A 10,788-nucleotide genomic window follows, 5' to 3' on the forward strand; every position below is an offset into this window, starting at 1 on the left:
TTTGTGGAGTGTAAAACTAATAGCATGTTTATTTAGCACTGCAACAATAGCATATAAATATATGGTCCTTCTCATTATTCTGTAATATTTCTTGATATAATAAATTTATAATTCACATGATAGGAGTTTAATTATATACCATCATGTCTGTTAATTTAAGAAAATACTAGCTTGCAGCTAAGCTCATTGTTGGAGACATGTTTTTGCTGAGTTAGGGTTCTTTTGTGAAGACCATTGATATGTATTAATCTGGACATGTTCTCGCTGAGTTGTATCTTGGGCCACCTTGCTTTTCTTATCACGTGTCATTAGATTTCTTTTATTGCATCTTCCATTTATATTTGTCCAAAGTAGCGGAGAACCTGGACTTGAGACTAAGAAAATTTCCTCCATTCTTGCAGGATGATCATTGATTCATACCGTTCTAAGTTTAAAGGTTCGGTTACCAACGCTTCATAGTACTTCACTTCCATTCCTCTTGGAATGTGCTTGTACTGATCTTTCGTTCTCAATATAGCATGTTTTATGTGGTGTGGTACCTTTGGTTCAAGACAGTGAAGATAAAGGACAGGGAGGTCAGCTGCCAGACAACGTGTTTGGCAAGGATGCAGTTGTTGATCCAAAATCAACCGTCGAACCTCTGCCTCTGCCAAAAGATAAAAAGTGGGTGATCTTTTGGACAATCTACATTCTTTTTATCTATTGAACATGTCTTAACAGAAAATATAATTGCAGGTGTGGGACATAACCTGTGAAACAATCGACCAGTGCAGCCGACAAGAAAAAACAACCCTTAGACCGTAGAAGTACATGGCTCCAGCTTCACGGTAGGTATGAATGTTGAATTTAGTTCCAGGCACCACTAAGATTTTCAAGTTAACAAGAGATTAAAAAAATCCCTCATTTTTATGTAAGAGAACATTTCTTAAGGAGGGTGCTTCTTTATAAACAAAACATGGATAAAATAAAGTGAGTTCTGCCATCACAGTAAGTTCATATACAAAATATTGTCCTTTGAAGATGTGGGTAATTGGTATTTCTGTGAGCTTTGGGTTTAAGTTTTCCAATAGTATCGTTGATGCTTTAAGTTTGGTGTTATCTGGTTTAATCACTTAAAAGAACTTCTCTTGGTGTAGGTCTGGTGCATGGTACAATACTTACATGTGGTGATTTGTTAACTATTTTTGGTTTATCCACCCCCATCGGTTTGTGTAGATTTAGGTCCAAATGCTCATGGGTATGCATCATTGTCTTTTCAACAGATTCCAGCAGCTGTATTTTATTTCAGTTTGTGTAGAGTTCCATCTGTTTTAAGCATTGACAAAAGCTGAATTTTATTTTAGCTGAGGCTCGTATGCCCTGATTTACCCCTACAAGGTTGGCATTGTGACTATAGATGGTATACAATCGTCCAAGCTCAGGCACTGTGCCAACGCAAATTACTGGAAGCGTCGTCCTAGGTAGATGCAGTCACAATTGGCTGCAGTGGGTAGACAAAAAGAAATCGATGTGAGCAAGGTAAATTTCACCCGTGTTTGTGCATGTCTTGACTTTACTTTGACCATGTTGACACGTTTTCCAACTTATCTGCATGTTGTCCTTGATAAGCAATAATTAGGTGACTCCAAATATATCTGCCTGGCAAGACCAAATAAGCTTGATGAATTGCCCTCAAGGTAAATTTCTGTTCTTATTTGTGGATCTCTTGACCAGTCATGGTATACCAATGACCACTGTCTTCTAAAGCAGCGTGAAGATTCAGAATGTTAATAAGCATGCACGTAGAGCCCTTTTTGTACTGGTTGTATGCCCCTAACTGTACTGTATCCGAATGCTCATGGCACTGTCTTCCTTTTCCTTTTCCAAGCTAACTGCACTTTATTTAAGTATCGACAGGAGGTACTGAATTATATGAAGCACCTTCACATTATTTCCAGTTCAAGCGTTTTGTTCTCAACTATTGCTTTTTGATTTGTGCATACAAGATGTTTGTATGTCCGTGAAGAATTAGAGTGCTACATGTTCTAGGCTGTGTTTTAGTTGCAGAGTATCATAGTTTCTTCAACCAGCCATTTTCTCTATCAGTTGCTTTTCAATTTTTATCTGGAAGCCAAGGTATATGTACAAGAAGGCAGCATACTAACAATTTTATAATTAGGTTGTGCATGTCCGTAGTGTGTTGCTAATTTAAGTCAGTTCTCTCGGTGCTTTCTAAAATATGTGGTTCTAATTTAAGTCAGTTCTCTCGGTGCTTTCTAAAATATGTGGTTCTTGGTTAAAATATTTCCCTATTCCCCTATCCAACACCAACTGTGCTTTAGTTACTGGATTACAACTGCTAGGATGATAAGCTTAGGATTAGTAGTGGTGGCACTTGCCACTGAACTAAAATAGTAGCTATTGATTTCTAAAATTTTGCATTGAATGTATGCCCCTTCTCCTCTCTGTGAGAATTAGTAATTTTACATTTTGTTTGCGGGATTAGCAGGGCATCTATTGCTGGTGTGAGTGGTATGATCTTGTTCTCCGCCAACTACTGCTTGGAGTATGGCCTATGTTTCTATGTGCGTGTGTTTCACATAGGATGGTAGCCTAATTGGAAAAGAATCATTCGTGTTCTTAATTTTCTTGTTTCTGTTGTTGGTGTGTTCTGAGCTAAGATATAAATGCAATTAGGCAAGTTGCTTTCATCATATCTTGAAATGTTCTAATTAATCATCTGAAGATAAGAAAAGCCAATTATAGTTAATTATGATTATTTGTTGCTGGCCAAATGTAGACTACAAATGATCTTTCATGGGATGGATCATTTTAGCTCTATGTTCACCACAGTTTTCATGAACAAAAATTCCACGTTTATACAGTAGCCCAAGCGCTTTGTTAAAGCTTGACAATCATCTGTCCAGTCCTCAAACCGAAATAGACATGTTTTGTGATCTTTCAGTTTAGGTTTTATATCCTCTGTTCCACGGTAGTTGCTACCTTGGTATTACTACCCGAACCACATGCTTTTGTAAACTATAACCAATTTTTTTTGTTGCGTGTTACGTAATCCTACAAGGAATGGAGTGGTTTGCTCCTGCCCTTCACTTTGGTTCAGATTGCCGAAAAGCATATTTACTTAACATGTATGTACTTGCCGAAAACATATATTTACTTGCCGTAATACCTATGCTTTCGAGGTGCAGAAAGCCATGTAACTTTTGGGAACCCTATGATGGCATTCAAATACAGAGGTATGACAATGTCAAGTAATATTTTTCCCCATCCTTATAACTTTCTGAAGATTCATAGATAGTTACATAGCTCATATTCTTTGTTGATTTAGAAACCTGCTATTTTTCATGATCATTGGATCAGGTCCACGGTGTTTGTGCAAATGTGTGCCATTATATGCTTAAATGTAAAACACCTTCTCCATGCAAAACCTCTTGCAAAATGTCCCTTTGTTCCATTCTTGCCCCTTCTATTTTTAGTGAAATAAGGCTATGCTATTTTTTTCGAAAGAGTATATTTTAATTTGGTTCTCTTGGGTTCAGCCTCTCAAGCTCGGTCTAGAATATTTATCAAAGAAGAGTTAGAAGAGGGGCGAGAGGAGATGGCATGTGCAACCAGAGCTTCACTGCTGCTCTGCGATAAAGGTGCACAAATTGATGTTGGTATTTAGATTGCGGTAATCTAGCTGCGATTTTTGTAGCAAAATTCTTTTTGTTGATGAAGCCAATGAAAATATTGGCGACACCTTTCAGTTAAATACAAACTTTTTTTTGTTATTGGAACCTTTCCACTGAGTATTTGATAAAAGATTTTTATTGTGTTTCTTGCAACTTTTTTCTATGACTACTTAATGGTAACTATTATATTGGGCAACCGTCATTTGATGTGTTTCAGGCATGTTTTCCAAAATAAGAATACATGGCATTTAATTTTGCTTTGTTCTGTTGGTACATGCAGCTTGAGCACAGGCATATGGCTACACTTGTGGACTGGTTGCTACAATTCAAATACTTAGGCTTCTTAGGCCTTCCCTTTACATAAGGTCCTATATCTGGTGAGCATACACTATCTACTTCTTTAGGTTCTGGTTGATGTTTCTCCATATATTAGATGGTTGTGTTTTTCCCTTCTGACAATAGACAATGCCTTTAGTTTAGCTGACTGGAATATGTAGTAGGTACCAGACCGAAAGGTGTTGTGTGGCTTTGTAGATGGTTTAGACTTCCACATTGGAATAAATGCAGAGCATGATCACACGAGGGCTTTCTCCTGCCCTCGTGCTCCCTGTCATGCATTCTAAATCGCTTTGTTCAGGCCCGCCTAAACTTTCTTGTGTAGCTCCGCTGCTGCTTAGTGGGGGTCCATAGGGCAGAAGAAAAATATGCACAAAGAACTCTAACCAAAACAAACAAGTGAATTAAACTTGTGTAATGGATTAAGCTGTGTATCCGTGTTTTCACTTCGGATAGAAGATAACACCTTCAGAAATCACCCCAGGTACTATAGATTTGTAAAGTGATAGAAGCTTATGCGCGTTGCTACAGTTTGTTGGATGGGAACCACGACCTCTATGTTAGTATTGTTGTTACAGAAGATAGAACATACTCCTGTGTCCATAAAATGATGTCTGACAGTTTGTCTAAATTCGAATGTACTTGACACTCTTTAGTACATAAATACATCTAAATTTAGATGAAGTTCCCGACATTCTTTTATGGACTGAGGGAGTATAAGATTCTCACAGTGGTTACTACTAACCTAGCCGGGGCAAATGCTGGCCAGCGTGCCAGTGGCTAGACCTTGCCTAGGCTCCTTGAGTGGCTGGTCCATCAATGTGTACATGCGAGGTTACCATATGTGTAATCTCTGTGTGAAAATTTTATTGTTAATAATCACCGGTTATTAAATTCTACTGAGTAGCTGGTCCATCAATGGGTACAGGCGAGATTACCACCTCTACTCCGAGTTCCTCCCAAACTAGCAGTAGCATGTGAAAGCGTATTAAATTCTACTGCAATATTGGCTTCCTCTTATTCATGTTACTACTATGTGAACATGGAAGTGTTTACACTGATGGACGTTCATTGTGTTTTTGTTCTTAGTTTACCTGGAGCAGCACTAGCGAAGCATCTATTTTTCTTTTCACTTCTCAATTTCTTGTGAATAACTTTCCTAGAAACAAATATTTCTTTTTTTGACTGTATTCCTTGATTTTATTATGATGGTGTGCCAAATGAATCAGAACATCATATAGCATATCCTTTGTGGAGGTCATATATTATATTGAATGTTGCAAGTTTGTGTCTCTGGTTGTTCTATGCCCCTTTTATTAGTTCATGTCTAGCTTACTGAAGTTTTGATCAGAAGAGGAATGAATCATAGAGTTGTTGAGCATCTTTTTTTCACTGCTCAAGTTCTTGAATAACTTTCCTACAAACAATTATTTGTTTTGGACTGTTGTCTTTGATTTTATTATGATGGTTTATCAAATGAATCAGAACATAAAATGCATATAACATATCTTAGGTGGTAATGTATAGTTTTGAATGCCGCAAATGTTCTTGTGGAGTTTCTTTACCCCTTTTATTTGTTCAAGTCTGTAGCTTACTGAAATTATGGATACAAAGTGCTTGTCAAATTGCTTGCAAGGATAGCAAGGATTTTCCAGGCTGCTATTTTTCATAGCACTAGAGCCTTTTTCGATCTTCTAGAATGTTACTACTTCTTATTCCTTTTGTCTATGCTGCCTTTGATGTGTTGATATTATACCGAATGTAACATACTTGCAGTTTTAGTATACAGCTACACTTCATCAATGTTAGATCGACTTTTTTTTATTGTCTCTCTAATGCTTATGGTTTTTGAACTACTCCCTCCGTCCTACCAAAAATGTCTCAACTTTGTCAAAATTTGGATGTATAATTGTGTTTAAACATAAAGGAATAACAAGAAGCTGTATATTTTCCTTGGTTGTAATCATTATTCTACATGCAGCAGAATGCCACCGCTACCCAGGGCCACGCGAGGCATTCTGGGGTGAGCACAACAATGATGGGTCATCAATGTGTTATATCCTAGATCCTCCTCTTTCATTTGTTAAACTGGCTCATGGTGTTGATAGCCTCCTTAACTTGCAGAAATGACATAATTCGAAATTAATAAGGATTGTTTACTTCCTTGTACATCTATGATTGATTGAGTGAAATATAAAACACTTGTTTTTCTTTGTCTCTGGCCATATGTATAATTTTTAAAGAACTAATTTCTACTACTTGCATTAGAAATATTAAAATGTTTGTTTTTCTTTATCTCTCGCCATATTCTTCGTACAGGAAGTACGATGTTTGATGGCATATACGTTCATCAGATCTTCTGGTTAGGTCTTGAGATCTTACCACGTGGATCATGTTCATGTGAAGGCCCATTACTTTTCTGGACAATCCATTTGAACTTGTCTTCTATCTGCACACTATCGCCTCCTGACTTGATGGATTTAGGAGGGATTCCATGAGCACTGATGGTTTTCAGGTCGTGTTGATGTGGTTAAATTTACCTGGGACATGCGTCCCTTCATGATTTTTTGATTTGTACATTTTGTGAATTTTTTAACTTTGAATGAATCCCTCTATAAGGCAATGCGGTTATGGCATGTAGTGAGCTTCATAGCTTTAGGAGCTTTGTATGATTTATCTTTCTTAAGAGTTAATAACAGGTTAAGAAAAATAGAATCAATATTTTTTGGTGAGTTCTTTAGCTTAATTGATTTTTACTAATTATAATTTCAGTACCAAATCTATGGCGTATTCTCATATGCTATTCCGAGTCCTCTATAATGTCTATAATTGACATTGCATATGATCTTGACATTGCATATAATCTATAGAATGCAGGTCTCAAGCATGGCTTAAAATCACAACCTTTTGGCACCCTCCTAATGTTGGCTGGACAAAAACAAATGGTGATGGGGCTTTCAGTTCTGGGCCCGGGGAAGCGGCCTATGGATCCATTGGGCCGATTCTACCCAAACGCAGCTAATGCCCTCTCTATGGAGGCTCATGTCGAGGTGCGATTCTGGCCAGGGATAAGAAGTTTCAGAAAGTGATTATTGAAACTGATTCTCTGATGCTGTCAAAGCTGCTGAACAATGGTAACTTTAAGCGTTCAGAAATTGCACCTATTCTCTATGATGTAATGGAGCTTAGCAACGGTTTTTCTTGGTTCCCTATTGTTTTTATTTGAAGAGCATGCAATGTTGCCGCACATGTCTGTGCTCACTATTACGGAAAGGAGAAGGTACATTTGGACTGAATATACACCTGATTTTATCTGTAATTGCCTTTCTGTTGATTGCAACTCTATTGCTATGGAATGAAAAGCTCCTTAATCGCAATTTTTTCGTGTATATCTGATGTTTTTTTCACACACATGCCATCAGCATATGCTTTGCTGGTTCTATAGCATATGCACGGGACGGAGTAGACTATCAGTCTAACTGCTTTCCTTAGTACCAATGTATGCGTAGCTAACGGAGGACTTCGCATGTGTCTCGCCGTTTAAAGCCAGTAATCTCAGTCATATATGACAACATTGATAAATTTAAGGTTATAAATGTCTTGCGTTTTCATTTGCGCCTGGGCAATTCTTGGAAAACTAAACAGACATCAGTCGACAAACTTATGTTTTTATGTTCTTTAAAAAATATTGCCTATATAGACTTAAGGGCTTTCAAAGACCTACTGAATTCTTAGACAACTAAACAAACATAAGCATCGTGTAACATATTGTTATAGTAATATCTTGCATTTGCCTGTGCGCTGGGGCGCACCGGGTCATCTAGTGTATGAACAAAAGCAGTGCAATTGTGTTAGCACAGGCAGTGCAATTGTTGGTTAAGAGAATTAGGGAAGATTTTTGATTCCGGCAGAAATTCTTGGTTAGGACAAGTAAGAAAGATTTGTTTTATTCCGGCAACCATGTATTGCTGCCTCCTTTTATTAAATTGGCTTGTGCGTAGTAATGTGCTGACCACATTCGACTGTGCGCTTGCAAATAGCTAATTAAATTTGTCCCAGCATTCACACAACTAGTAGTAAGTACAATCATTAGGTATCAGCAGTACAAGCATTCAGACTAGAAATTACAACTGGCACATATACCATTGTCTTGTTTTTCTCTTAGACATGAACTTTTGTTAGTCATAGACCTGTACTTCTAGTAAGCATCGCTCTATGTTTTCCTTGTGATAAAAGGCATTAACTGTGATAAAAGATACTGGTAGCATCTTTTGTTGTGTGTACTTCTTAAATTAGTTGATTTGAATTTCCCATCGATATACTGCTTGAACTTCACTGCAATACTGTGTTTATTTTCCGGAAGTTTTTAATACTCTGCAACAGCAGTCTGCACTATGCTGTGAATATGCTTCACATGCTCTTGCTGATCCGGCCATTAAGAAATGAGTTTAATTGGATTTTGATGGTCGGTGCTTGATACCATGTGTAGTAGTATAGCAATTTGGCTACCATCGTGTTCAGCCAGCAAGTGTTCTTTAGGACTTTATATTAGCTCACAAATGACAAGTATTTCCAGGCTTGCAGCTGATCCATCTCAAGCAAGACAAACTTTTCAGTTGTTTCGTCCAGGCACAAGTTCTGCAAACCAGCGGAATGCGGAATTTTTTTATCGTGACGGTCTGCTCCGTGTGCCGACCTACCGCTGCTCGCCCTTGGCTGCTGCTGGTACTGCTTTCACGCGCGCAAGTTTTGTTATTGTTGGTCACTTGTCCAGTTTCTCTCGCTGGTGCCAGGCGTTGCTGCTGCTGCTACACTGTCTCTCAATTATGTATTCTGCTACTGGTCTCTGTCCCTGTTGATTGATTTTGCTCCTAATATCCAAGTGCCGTCAGTTGAGCACAGCATCTGTAGAAAGTAATATTTAACAGTCTTAGTCAGGGAAACATTCACAAATTTATTCAAGTTCAAATATTTTTCCAGGCAAAGGAATCATCCAGCACATCTGGCTCGAGCAGAGCACATCTTCAGGTCGTTTCCACCAAACATAAAACAACAGGAATCAAAGGCCCTAGTGAAGTACATGGTCGCCTGTCATGGCCGCGCCATCCTGGTCCAGCTTCCGGCGGCGGCACTCCCGCGCCGGCTCATCTGCTTCTCCTTCCTCTTGTTCTGAGCAGAGGCAACTACTGAGCTGTTGCTTGATATTCTTTAATTTCTTTTCTTTCCTCTTGTTCTGCTACTATGATTTCCAATCTGTTTTGTGCACATGTATTTTGCATGCTAACCAGATCGTGTGCTACGATGTCTGAATTGTTTCAAAGTCTGAAACTAGATCGTGTTTTCTCTTGGCCCTTTTTATTTTGTGTCTGTGTCCTTCAAACTTAATTGTCATCCATGCTCCACTTGTGTCCGGCAAGTGCTTGTGTTATTGTCTAAGCAGGTGGCCGATTACAGGCGACTCTGCGCCCCACAAGATCTCTCTCGTATCGTTCTGTGTTGGAGTGCACTTGTTTTTTCTTTGCAATTGCTTCTTAGAAGCTTAGGTCGCTGTTAAAGAGAAGTTCAGGCCACTGCGCAAAGCGTGCTGCCACCATAGAGTAAGTGTCCTCTCATATGATTCAGTGTGCATGTTAATTTGTTGTCCCACGGTTGAGCAACTGTGGCATGTCAGTTGCATGTGTACTTGACGTACGTATAAGGTTTTCTGCTCACAACTTGGTACACAGATTTTTTCCGAAAAGTACACAAAATTCGTTCCGAGAAATGCACAAAAAATGGCATGAGAAAGTAAATAAAGACGTTCTGAGAAGTGTACATATTTGATCCGAGATTCATTGCGGGACATACAATCATGTGTCACAAATGCATTCTGAGAAGAACACACATTCGTTCCAAGAAGTTTAATTTTTCGTCGCAAAAGAAGTATAATTATTCATCGTGGGGGGCTGAGTTTGAATTGATGTATTTCAGAAACTTGAAACAATGTACTGACGGCTTAAAACACATAAACTTCTAGAAAAAAAAGCTAGCACCAGCGCTGCTGCATTTTTTATGTTGTTTGTGTGTATGGTGCTGCTGTCGAGGAGGCAAAAGGTGTCGAGGTGTGGAGCTGCTACTGCGTCATTTCACTTCTTTTCTATTCGAATGAAGCTTCAGGTGCTGGTTTTACTCACACTATCGTTAAACGCAAAACACATACATATGATAAAGGGGATAAAAAAAATATTAACCACATACGGTGGAGAGAAAGTTCACTACTATAGCAAAATGGCCCGCTCATAATTTACTTTACTTTATTATAAATGAATATGAAAATGCAAACAATAAAAATGGTTCATCTTCTGTATTATTTAGTTATAGTTGTATGGAAATTATACGAACAAATGATTGAATAACTCATTAAGCAGTACACGTGGAATATAGAAAAAGTAATGGGCCACTACCCTACAGACAAAACGGTCTACGAGAATTATTTGCGATTTTCGTGCGCCAAGCAGTGATTTCAAGAAGTACAAGGCATGCCTACATGATAAATATAAATGTGAAGTTCAGCTAAATTCAACGAAGTTCCGGTCTATCATTCTGTTAAGTACAACCCGTTGTCCGGAGAAGTTCAAGTCGGTCCTCAGAATATTAAACTAGTTCTCATTCCATATAAACCTTCTTGGTAATCAAAATGTCTGCTAGGAAGTATAAGCAGTAGCACCGGGAAGTACAAGACATAGGTTTAGAAAGTACAAGGATTCTCTTCCAGAAAGTTCAGAGTATACGTAAAGTG

General features: G+C 38.3%; 1 long non-coding RNA gene across 1 annotated transcript; it reads left to right on the forward strand.

Annotated features, from left to right (window-relative positions):
* The first annotated feature begins 352 nt into the window (after positions 1-352).
* Positions 353-828, forward strand: LOC124703414. Its single transcript, XR_007003106.1, has 3 exons — positions 353-436; positions 518-663; positions 736-828. It is a non-coding gene; the product is annotated as an uncharacterized LOC124703414 (long non-coding RNA).
* The last annotated feature ends 9,960 nt before the right edge of the window (positions 829-10,788 follow it).

This window comes from Lolium rigidum, chromosome 3, assembly GCF_022539505.1.
Source record: "Lolium rigidum isolate FL_2022 chromosome 3, APGP_CSIRO_Lrig_0.1, whole genome shotgun sequence".
Taxonomy (NCBI): domain Eukaryota; kingdom Viridiplantae; phylum Streptophyta; class Magnoliopsida; order Poales; family Poaceae; genus Lolium; species Lolium rigidum.